Source organism: Sarcophilus harrisii, chromosome 2 (assembly GCF_902635505.1).
Source record: "Sarcophilus harrisii chromosome 2, mSarHar1.11, whole genome shotgun sequence".
NCBI lineage: Eukaryota > Metazoa > Chordata > Mammalia > Dasyuromorphia > Dasyuridae > Sarcophilus > Sarcophilus harrisii.
Genome location: NC_045427.1, coordinates 253,158,212 through 253,170,542, shown reverse-complemented (window position 1 = coordinate 253,170,542; position 12,331 = coordinate 253,158,212). Strand labels below are relative to the sequence as shown.

At 32.6% G+C, this 12,331-nt stretch overlaps 1 protein-coding gene across 4 annotated transcripts in view; it reads left to right on the top strand.

The window, feature by feature from the left end:
• The window catches only part of RYR3 (ryanodine receptor 3), a 708,417-nt gene that overhangs the window by 270,477 nt on the left and 425,609 nt on the right, over positions 1 to 12,331 (top strand). The gene's annotated exons all lie outside the window — the stretch shown is intronic.

Here is a 12,331-nt window from a genome sequence, read left to right as displayed (position 1 = left end):
ATGTGTTCCATCTTATCCATTCCTCTCCTAACTATACCAAATATCATCATATCAACATTAAGACTCTTTTCTGAGTCCTGAACTATTAAAGGGCAAAATTTCATAATAAAAAGAGCTCTGGATTGGTAGTCAAGGATCCTTAATCCCAGTCCAGGTTTTTCTACTAACTAACTAACTATGTGACCTTGGGCAAATGACTTAATCACCTGATCCCTTAGTTCCATTTTATCTAGAATGAAGAGATTGGTTTAATTGACTTTTAAGGGTGTAGATTTTCAGTCAGAAGAGACTTAAATAGCTAATTAATTCAACCTGTTGAGGTCTAGATTTGGGGTACCTAAATGAAATTAGGATTTAGTTGATGTCTAGTGGCAGGTTTGGGGTACAGGGAGTCAAACAGAGCTCCCCTGCAACGCCCTTGGATTCGGCGCAAGGATACTGCAGTAAATGAGGTCTAGTAGCAGCACGAGTCCCCATAAAAGCATTTATTAGCCCGAGAGCTAGATTGATAAAAGAGGTTTATTATTGAGTTTAGAAGTAGGAGATAGGTGAAGGTAGAGACAAGGAGGGCATATGACAGAGGGTCCTCACATGGCTAGCATGTTTGGAATCTCTGCAAAGAGGGGTTCCCAGCATGGCCCTTTTGTAGTAGGCGACTTAGCTCAAGGGGCTTTTGGGTGTAGCCCCAAGGTTGGCCCAGATCCGGGTGGGGCTGGGACAGGTCCAGATCTTCTATTGGAATTCAAAGGGACCAGGATTTGTGAGTCAAAGGGTAATTTACATTAACTTGGGGGAGTTGGGAATCAAAGATTGGAATCTTTCCCACATCAAACCCATACCTAAAAAGGAATTCCTTTTATACCATATGTAATAAGTGGTCAGCATGTTTTATTGAAGATTTCTTTTCCCTTCCAGTTCCAGCATTTTATTATTTGCTATTACCAGTACTATAATTACATGATATAGTGTATTTTTGCTTTAATATTTTTACATACTGAGACCTGTGTTTTCTATGGCTCTCTCGTTCTATAAAACTACCTGGACAGGGTCTTACTATTATTTTAACAATATTGACTGGGGGAAATATACCAACATATATCTAATTTAGCAGTTTAGTGTTTGTGTTTCCTGTGGTTTCTACTGAGAGAATATATATTTGTATCAGTGTACTAATGAGTGTCATCTGCTATAGTCTCATTAATTAAAACAGGATTAAAGATTACAACTAATCCAACTCCATTTTTTTTTTTTTTTTTTTTTTTTTTTTTTTTTTTTTTGCTGCTCATTCTTTGTTCTAACAGAAAACAGAGCATGGCATAGTGGAAAGAACACTGGATTTAGAGTCAAAGGACCTGGGTTAGAATCCCAATTCTGCTACCTATTACCTGTGTGACCTCGGGCAAGTCATTTAATCTCTCTCAACCTCAGTTTCCTAATCTGTATTTTGGGGATGATTATATGCACTATCTTCCTCATAGGATTGTTGTGAGGGATAATGCTTTTGTATGCCAAATGTTTTGTGAACCTTAAAGTGTTCTAAGAAAGTTAATAGATGTGCTTGGAATCAGGGATTGGGTATTTTCTCCTTGTGTTTGATAATGAATGTACAAGGATTATAGGCTAATAGACTTGAAGGTGGAAGGGACCTTAGAGGTCATCTGATCCAAGTCCCCTCATTTTACAGATTCAAACTTTGGTCCTCTCACTCCAGAGCCAGTGCTCTTTCCACTGTACAACACTAATAAAGTATTAATTAGACAGGTTGGTGGTCCACCTGATCTTCTAATGTGTTTATTTGGAAATATTTTATATAACTGTTAAACTCTGAGATCTGGGTTCTGAATTGAGGAGTGCCCACTTTAGAGTTAACATAGTGGAATTAAAAGATCTTTCTTTTTCTTATTTTTTTTTTTTTTTGTTGTTGTATTAACATGTATATATTGCAGAGATCTCTTGAGTTTCCTGTTGGACATTTCATTTAATAAACACAAATCTGTAGTCCTGATTCTTAAAATTTAAAATTTCTTCCTAGAGGGGAGGTTGATGTAACTCCTTACAAAAATGCCCAAGTCTTCATTTGTGAACCATTTTCCATATACTTTTGTTGGACCTCAAAATTATCCAAAAGGAAATCAACTTCTAAATATCTTTCACTCTCTTCTGAGCTACTAATTTTACATTTCATAGCACTACACTATTTTTGTTATGTGGTAACAGTCAAAGGCTTAATTAGCCCATCATGGAAACCCAATTTCACCTGCCCAATTCCCAAAATTATAGAAATTTACATATACAGTCAGGCAAGGTGAATATTTTATTATATGACTAGACTTACAACTTTATTCTAGGGTTCTGAAATTCTTATAGACCAAATTTTCTGTAGAAGTTGAGGAATTCATTTATTAGCATTTACGTATCACTAGCATGTTTATCTAGAAGGGTATAGTTTATTCAAAAGAAATATGGGTAAAGTGGGCTGGGACAGGAGAGAATAACATTGTATATTTAAAAAAACTTATCTAAAATATCTTTAAATTATATTTAAATTTAACTAAATGATATTTTCAGAGTATGTTAAAGTTTACAAAGTACTTTACATTATTTCTTTTGAAATACAGTTATTACTTCATTTTACCAGTGAAAAAATTAAAGGTTAGGGAAGATAAGTGACTTAACTGTTGTCACATAACTAGCAAGTCTCAGAAGCAGGATTTGAACCCTGGTCTTTTTGACTATAAGTCTAACATTCTATCCACCATGTCACACTGCTCCTCAGTAGACAGTTGTGCGGAATTATGGTGAAGATTATTTGGGGTGGGAAAAAAGGAAAGAGAAAGGAAGCAATATTATTTTAATATATACTACAGACAACCTGGAAAAAAAGGAAGAAATATGAAAGGAGTTTAGGAAAAAGAATCAAAACTGGGACTTGATTTGTTTAGAAATTTTCTGGAGTGTACTCCTATCCTCAGAGACTAATTTCCTACATTGCCAAAATTATAACAGTGAGGGAAGTTTGCTATTCAGGACTTGGTTTTATTAACAGAGAGAAGAAATTAGCTGCTGGAAGAAAAAATATGGAAGCTTTGATGAGTGGAAGGAGTGAGAATGAAATGGGTATCATTGCTAAGAACAGCATCTCTCTCTTTTTTTTTTTTTTTTGGATTTACAAATAAATTTTATTAAACATTTAAGCAACAATTAATCCAAACACTAAATAAACTATAGTTAAGAAGGGAATCCCATGAACTTTTTTTAATGATTTTTTTTTATTTAATACCCTTTTATTTACAGGTTATATGCATGGGTAACTTTACAGCATTAACAATTGCCAAACCTCTTGTTCCAATTTTTCACCTCTTACCCCCCACCCCCTCCCCCAGATGGCACGATGACCAGGAGATGTTAAATATATTAAAATATAAATTAGATACACAATAAGTATACATGACCAAACGGTTATTTTGCTGTACAAAAAGAATCAGACTCTGCAATATTGTACAATTAGCTTGTGAAGGAAATAAAAAATGCAGGTGGGCATAAATATAGGGATTGGGAGTTCAATGTAATGGTTTTTAGTCATCACCCAGAGTTCTTTTTCTGGGCATAGCTAGTTCAGTTCATTACTGCTCCATTAGAAATGATTTGGTTGATCTCGTTGCTGAGGATGGCCTGATCCATCAGAACTGGTCATCATCTAGTATTGTTGTTGAAGTATATAATGATCTCCTGGTCCTGCTCATTTCACTCAGCATCAGTTCGTGTAAGTCTCTCCAGGCCTTTCTGAAATCATCCTGTTGGTCATTTCTTACAGAACAGTAATATTCCATAATTTTCATATACCACAATTTATTCAGCCATTCTCCAACTGATGGACATCCATTCAGTTTCCAGTTTCTAGCCACTACAAAAAGGGCTGCCACAAACATTCGTGCACATACAGGTCCCTTTCCCTTCTTTATAATCTCTTTGGGATATAATCCCAGTAGTAACACTGCTGGATCAAAGGGTATGCACAGTTTGATAACTTTTTGAGCATAGTTCCAAACTACTCTCCAAAATGGTTGGATTCGTTCACAACTCCACCAACAATGCATCAATGTCCCAGTTTTCCCGCATCCCCTCCAACAATCATCATTATTTTTTCCTGTCATCTTAGCCAATCTGACAGGTGTGTAGTGGTATCTTAGAGTTGTCTTAATTTGCATTTCTCTGATTAATAATGACTTGGAGCCTCTTTTCATATGACTAGAAATCGTTTCAATTTCTTCATCTGAGAATTGTCGAACAGCATCTCTTTTACAGAGGCTGGATTGGTTTTCCTTTGAGGGACATAGAAATCATGCCAAAAGGTCAAGCCTTAGTCTTTTGGACCAATATTTACAGACTAGTGAAGATCACTCATGGTCAGACTAAATTTTCTACCATTGTAAAGAGAAGGATTTAGTTGCATTCTCCTTTTTGTTCTGTCATCCTATTTTGTTAATTCTAGCAACTGAGACAGCTGCAAAATAATTGAAATACTTTTCTGATTCTACCAAAAAGCCAAATGTCAACACAGATGAAATCTTAAACTTGATTTAATACCTTTGTTTTTCTTTTGGCTTTCACAGGTTATAGATGTTGATTTCAAAACATTATCATTTTTCTTGTTAAAAGCTTGAGCAATATTCATATGGTGGTTTTTTAGTTCAAAGGAAGTGAAGTTTTTTGTTGTTTTCTATAGGTTATCCCATTGATATTAGTGTGATGAATTTGCTGCAGTCAAAATTAGAAAAAAATAGATTCTGATGTTTGTTATAAATTCCATCCAGCAGCAGGTTTTTATTCAAAGAGACCTACAACAGGGTTTTTTTTCTTTCTATTTTTTTCCTTTCCCATTCACCAGAAGATATTGGGGTGGATGCAAAGTAGAGTTCCTGAAAGCTTGAGTTTGGGAAAAGCCATACATAAAAGACACTGGATACTTTCAAATGCTTTCAAAATGTGTGGGACATTAAGAAAATTGGAATTCTTTAAGTAAAGAGAACAAAACAAAATAAAAAAACAATGCAGAAATTCTGAAAGTGTCCAAAGTGTGAGAGACTTAAAAAAAAAAGGACAACATATAAGCCCTAAATTTCATCTGAAATCATGAATTTATTATGTACTAGTTATTTTTAAAACACATATTAAATTTAACATAGTAGTACCAACAATGATCTGTTTATCTATTTTTTTGAATTTCTCTTCTCTTCTATGTATTTTTAAATATATGACTGCCATAATACACTATTTTTTTTGCTTTTCTTCTTTTTTTTTGGTGTCACTATGACTATCTCATTCCACATCCCCTCCATCCCCTGCTTTGTAACAAATAAGTAGAGTCAAGCATTTCCCTCTTGCAAAATTAAAGTATCTCTTTTGACAAACAAATATACTATTGTCAAGCAATAGAAATGATATATTGGTTCTTTGAATATATGAATGAAAAATTCATGAGTTGTCTGTTACTTCTATCAACTTCAACAACATTCTTTTGGAGTTTTGATTTGTCATTTCATTGATCTGAATTCTAATGTCTTTCAGAGTTTTCTTGTACATTATTGTTGCCAGTGTATAATTTTTTTTCTTTATTCTACAAAAGTACATGTGAGTCTTTTATGGTTTTCTGAATCTGTCATATTAATCATTACATTGATATAACATAATTTAGCTACTTTTCATTTGATGAATATCTATTTTGTGATGCTATAAATATTTCTGTTCTATAATCCTTTCCTTTTGTCTTTTATCTCTGGATTTGCTCAAGATTGGTGTTGTAGGATTTGGAGAGTTTAATGACTTTTTGGATATAGTTACAAATCATTTTTCAATATAGTACACTAATTTTATAACTCCAAAAGCAATATATTAGTGTTTCTTTTCTTGCCTAACCCCTCCAAAAATAGTAATTTCTTTTTTTTTATCATCTTATTTAATCTAATGAGTGTGAGGTAGATCCTAAGAGTACTTTAATTAGCATTTTTTATGTTGGTGATCAGATTTTTTTTTTTTTTTTGGTATGCAATTCGGTGTTACCATCTTTTGTCCTTTTGAAAATTACTAGTTCATATCCTTTGACCATATATCTTTTGAGGAATAGCTCTTTTTCTTAAATATTTGTATCCTTATATATCTTTTTCAGATAAATTTACCACAAAAGTTTTTTTTCCAGCATATACCTTCTAATTCTAATTGGTTTTATGCAAAGCCTTTTCCAAATTATATAATAAAATAGACATTTTTATCTTTTATAATTATCTCTATGCCTTATTTAATTAATATGGAATTCTCTATACACAATTATCAAAGGTATTTCCTTTCTTTTTCTGATTCATTTATGGTCATGTTCTTTTTTTTGGATATTATAGTGTAAGATATTATTGAGAAAGAATTATGAAAATGAGTTGTTAAGAAATTTAGGGAAAGTGAGAGCAAAATTTTCTTTTCTATATGATCTTGCTTTTACTATTGACTTTCTCTTTTTTGTGCTATAGTTACATTTTGAAAGAACAAACAGGAATGAAGACTGAAGTACCATATAACTGCCAAAATTTATTTATGGGCTAATGGATTTTATATATATATTTTTAATAAAATTTTTTTATTAAAAAAATTTATATTTTTATACATATTTATAAGTATAATTCATGGAGCAACTAGGTGGCATAGTGGATAGAGTACCAGACATAGAGTCAGAAAGATTCATATTCATGACTCAAATCTAGCTGAAATTTATGTATGTACTAATAAATTTTAATAGATATTCACAAGTATAATTTATAGATCAGCCAGATGGCACAGTGGATAGTACACCAGGCCTGGAATCAGAAAGACTCATAATTATGAGTTCAAATCGCGCCTCTGACATTTACTAGCTGTGTTACTCTATGCAAGTCACTTAACCCTATTTGACTCAGTATTTTCATCTATAAAATGAGCTGTAGAAGAAAATGGCAAACCACTCCAGTATCTTTGCCAAGATGATTGGTTGAGAAGATCAAGTCACAGCTCTTGGGTGGCACATAAAAATAACAAGCCAATGTGGAATATTATTCTGATAACAGGAGCTAACATTTATATTAGCACATGTATTATTTCATTGAAGCTTTGCCACAATTTTGCATTTTACTGTAAGCTATTATCTCCCACTTTAGTGTTGAGGAAAATGAGGCTAAAAGACTTGCTCAAGTCACAGAGCTAATAAATATCAGAGGCAGTTAATGTCCACTAAGCTTAACAAGACTTCCTGGAAGAGCTAAGAAATTTTTTTTCAAAATGAATTCAGAGGGATAAAGGAAAAATTAGATTACAAAATGAGAAAGAGGGAAGAAAATTATGAAAAGATAATAATATCTTGTTTTAAGAGACAGAACAAAAATTCTGAAGAATATAAAAACTAAAAACAGAATTGGCCAAATAGGAAAAAAGGTAAAAGGGGGGGAAGGGGGAAGGTCACAGAAGAAAATCATTCCTTAAAAATTAGAACTGGGCAAGTGGGAGATGAGGAAATTATAAAACATATTTAAAAGTATTTTTAACATAGAAGAAAATGTGAAATGTATCATTGGAAAAATAATTGACCTGAAAAATAGATCAAGAAGAGATCATTTAAGAATTATTAGACTACCTGAAAATCATATTCAGAGAAACTTTGGCATCTTATTTCAAGAAATCATGAAGGAAAATTGTCTTGATTCCTAAAGCAACAGGATAAATTAGAAATCAAAAGGAAACACTCATCACTACCAGAAAAGGTTCCCAAAATGAACACTCCCAGAAATATAACTAAATTCTAGAGACTTTCAAACATTCCTTCTGAAAATATCTCTTCTTGATTTATTTTTATTAATTGGTTGACAATTAGTGACTAATTGCGGGGGGGAAAAAAGTGTTAGAAAATCCTGTTCTACTCTTGGGTGAAGATTCCATCTTCTCTCCCTAGTCCTCTGGTACTTCCACTCTAGTTATGAATAGGATTTGGTTTTTGTATGTATGTGTGTGTTTTTCTCAAGGCAACTGGGGCTAAATGACTTGCCCAAGTTCACATAGCTAGTTAAGTGCCATGTATTTGAGGTCGCATTTGAACTCGGGTCCCCTGAATTCCAGAGCCAGTGCTCTCTCTACTGTACCACCTTGCTGCCCTTGTGAAGAGAATTTAAACCTAGAATATAGAATTGTCCTAGATTTGTTGATATGAAAGTATTGATTGAGGGTTTAGAACACTCTCAGGGGAAACATAATGCAAATCTATATTTGTCTATGTTAAGTTTAAAATATTAATGATTTCTGTCCTATAGGAGCTAAAGGCAATCTATAACGTGTAGGGAAGTGATAAAAACTGGATAATATCCTCTAGTTAAAAAGTTTAAATTTGTAACATTATTTAGAAGGTAATCTACATCTGTAGGTAGATTTTAAAATTAAAGTCTGTTCATCAAAACTTTTCATTTCAAAATAACCCTGTGCTAAACAATATCTGATTTAATGAATTCCAACATGGAACTGTAACACTGTAACTTTGTATGTGTAATGACATTGGACTTAAGGATACTTAATAATTCTAAGATTATATATTAGAAAACTCAAGAAAAATCAGAACAAATATAGTGTAACTTTTTTCTACTCATAGCCCCTCTATCCTCTACTCCATAACTGCCTCAAAATATGGACACTGTTTTTGCCCACAAATATCTTGATAAAATGAATAGAACTCTGGACCCCTTGGGCTCTCAACTAATGCTTTATGGATGATTCATGATCTCCTGAAACTAATTTCAATTTTCCATGGCAAAATATGCAGACATTGCTCAATTCCTTCACTTCTCCTCCTGGGCTCTTACCATCACTACTGTCTGTTCTTTTTGCAGTTATTTATAGGACCTATATTATAGGGAGATGAGGTGAAAATACTAGAAAAAGACTGAAGACAGAGATTGTTCCCACTCCTACCTTGAATCTGTGTTGAACAACATTTCTATATTAAATTGACAAAAGAAAAGGATTTACTTCCTACTCTATGATTTTGGCAGAAAGCATTTATGAATGCTATATCTAGACACAGGTTAAAAAGATAAAAAGAAAGAAATGAAATAGCCCCTGTATTCAATTAACTTATGTTCTGTTGGGGGATATGACATATATACAAAAGAATATAGAAAATACAGGGCTTCTCAAAAAATTCTATGTAGTATAAAATAATAACAACTTCAGTTCTGTAGGAAATTGAGAACATTCTGTCAAACACAGAAAAGAAGTGATGTATTAAATTTTAGTTTGTTAAATCTTAGAATCACTATCAAAAGAATAAAATAATTCAACTAAGAATATATTATAAACTAATGTCAAGAATCAGAGCAGAACATAGGAGCTTTCACTTTTATTTTAAATGTCCCAGGGTATATCCTAGACAAATGAGGCAATAATTTAATTCCTTTACATATGCAAAGATCCTTGTTATATATATATATATGTCTATATGTGTGTGTGTGTGTGTGTGTATGTGTGTGTGTGTGTGTGTGTGTGTGTGTGTATATATATATATATATATATATATATATATATGTTAAGAGCACTACCATTCTTCTGCTCATTCACAACCTTGGAATCATCTTTTTTTAAATAAATATATTTTTATTTATTTTGTGAAATATTTCCTAATTACATGTAAAAAAATTAACCTCTGTTTTTTTTTTTTTATTTTGAGTTCCAAACTCTTTCTCTCTCCCTGCCTCTCCCTTACTAGTTGAAAAGCAAGCAGTGTGATATCATTTATACTTGTGAAGTCATGCAAACTTTGTTTCCATGTTTGAAAAGAAAACATACACATACATACATACACACACACACACATACACACATACACACAAAGAAAACTAAAGTTTTTTTTTTTAAATTAAAAAAGCTATTGTTATTTTTTAAAAAAAGAAATGACAGGCAGGATGATTTTAGAATAAACCTGAAAATCTGATATGAACTGATGTAAACTGATGAAAAGTGTACAAAATGAGGAAAACAGAACACAGTACTTGCAATATTATTCCAAGAAGAACTATGAATGACTTATCTATTCTCAGCAATACAGTGGTCCAAGACAATCCCAAAGGACTAATGATGAAGCATAGTATCCAACTATAGGGATAGAACTGATTGTTTGAATACAGGCGAATGCTATTTTTACTTCCTTTTTTTTTTTCATTCTAGTCTCCTTGTACAAACTGATTAATATGGAAATGTTTTACATAATTGCACATGTATAACCTTTGATTGTTTACCATCTTAGGGAGTGGTTTGGGAGGCGGAAGGGAGAGAGAATTTGGAACTCAGAACTTTAATAAAAAGTTAAAAAATAAAAAATAAAATATGCTTCTCTCTGCATTCAGAGTTTATGAGTTCTTTCTTTGAGGATGGATAACATTTTTCATCATGGGTTTTTCAGAATTGTCTTGATCAAAGTAGCTAAGTCTTTCACAGTTGATCATTCTCACAATATTGTTATTCCTATGTACAATAATCTGTTGGTTCTGCTCTCTTAATTTTGTGTCAGTTGACATGTCTTCTAAATCTTACCACCTTGCTTGTCATTTTTTAATAGCACAATAGTATACCATCACAATCCTATGTCATAACTTGTTTCTTTATTCCTCAAATGATGGACATCTTATCAATTTCCAATTCTTTGCTATCACAAAAGGTTTCTTTTTTGTTGGTCAAATAGATACTTTCCTCTTTTCTTTGATCTCTTTGGGCTATAGACATAGTAGTGATGTTTCAAGGTCTAAAAGTATGTACAGTTTTATAGCCTTTTGGTCATAGTTCCAAATTGTTCTCCAGAATGGTTGAACTATTCTACAACTCTACCCACAGTGCATTAGTATTTTTCCACATTCCCTTGGAATCATCTTTGACTTTTTTTTTACCCTCTTTTACCCTCCATACCTAATTAGTATTCTTGATTCTACCTTCTCACTATCTTTTACATCTGTCTTCTTCCATCCACTGACATCTTAGCTGTTATTTCCGCTTCCCTGGATGAGGCCCTCATCATCTCCTGTCTAAACTATTGCAGTAAATTCCTAATTGGCCTTCTTTTCTCTACTTTCTGCCTTTTCTAATATATTTTCCAGAGAGCTTTCAAATTTGTATTTCTAAAATACAGAGCCAACAATAAAATACTTCCTTGCTCAAGAAACTTTTATGGCTCCTTATTGCCTCTAGAACAAAATAAAAATTCTTCTGCCTAGCATTTAAGATTCTTTATATTCTGGCTCTATTATCTCTTTCTGGGATGATTGTTTATACATTTCTCCCCTATCACCTTCCCTACCATGAACTTTATGCTTCAACTTACATGCCTTTTCATAGTCTGTTTCCTATGTCTAGAAAGATCATCTCTTGAAACTACTAGTTCTCTTCAGAGGTCAGCTCACTTTCCACTGTCTTAAAAATGAGATTTTTTTCTGATTTCTCTAGTTGTTAGTTCCTACCATCCCTTCTTTTCCCCACTGTAATCATTCTTTAATAGTACATATACAAATATATATATATACATGTGTGTATATAAATATTTTTGTGTGTATATACATTCATATATATATATATATATATATATATGTCCTATATTTACATAAGTGTGTAAATATTCCCACAATATGCTAAGCTCCTTGAGAACAAGGATTTTTTTTTTACTTTTACATGTTTATTCCTATCACCTAACACAGTGTCTACAACAGATGATAAGTATAAAGATTTTTATCATTATTTGATAAAATTAAATGTTTCTGTTTTTAAAGTTTCTCTTTGTCAAAATAAAAGTAAAGTATGTGATTAATGGATTATCTAGGCCCAAGGCTTTTTGTTTAGCTGTCCTGGTCACAAGTTCATTACCATTAACATCAGATCAGAGAAAGGGCAGGAGAAAAGAATAGATCCAAACTCAGACCAATCCATTTGCATGCTAGCCTGTCATTCTACTAAAGGATTTCTTGGTTGGAAATTTTGGTAAAAATAAGCTTTGAATATTTGTTCATTGGTTTTCATTTATCCATGATGTCTTATTCCCTTCTGCTCTTGGATAGTTAACCATAGTCCATGGAATACCCAGTTCAGAGAGTATGAATGATGTGCAACTATTGAAAACTAGTGGATCTGCATCTGACTGTCCTTGACACTCAGTTTTCCCTCAAATAGGAGCAGATGTTAAAAGAAAGAAGCCAGAAAAACAGTCTGTTCCCAAACTGAATCTCTGCATGATTTTATTTGATACTTGTTTTCTTCTAAGTCTTTATATTCAAAGCAGTATCTTGGCTAA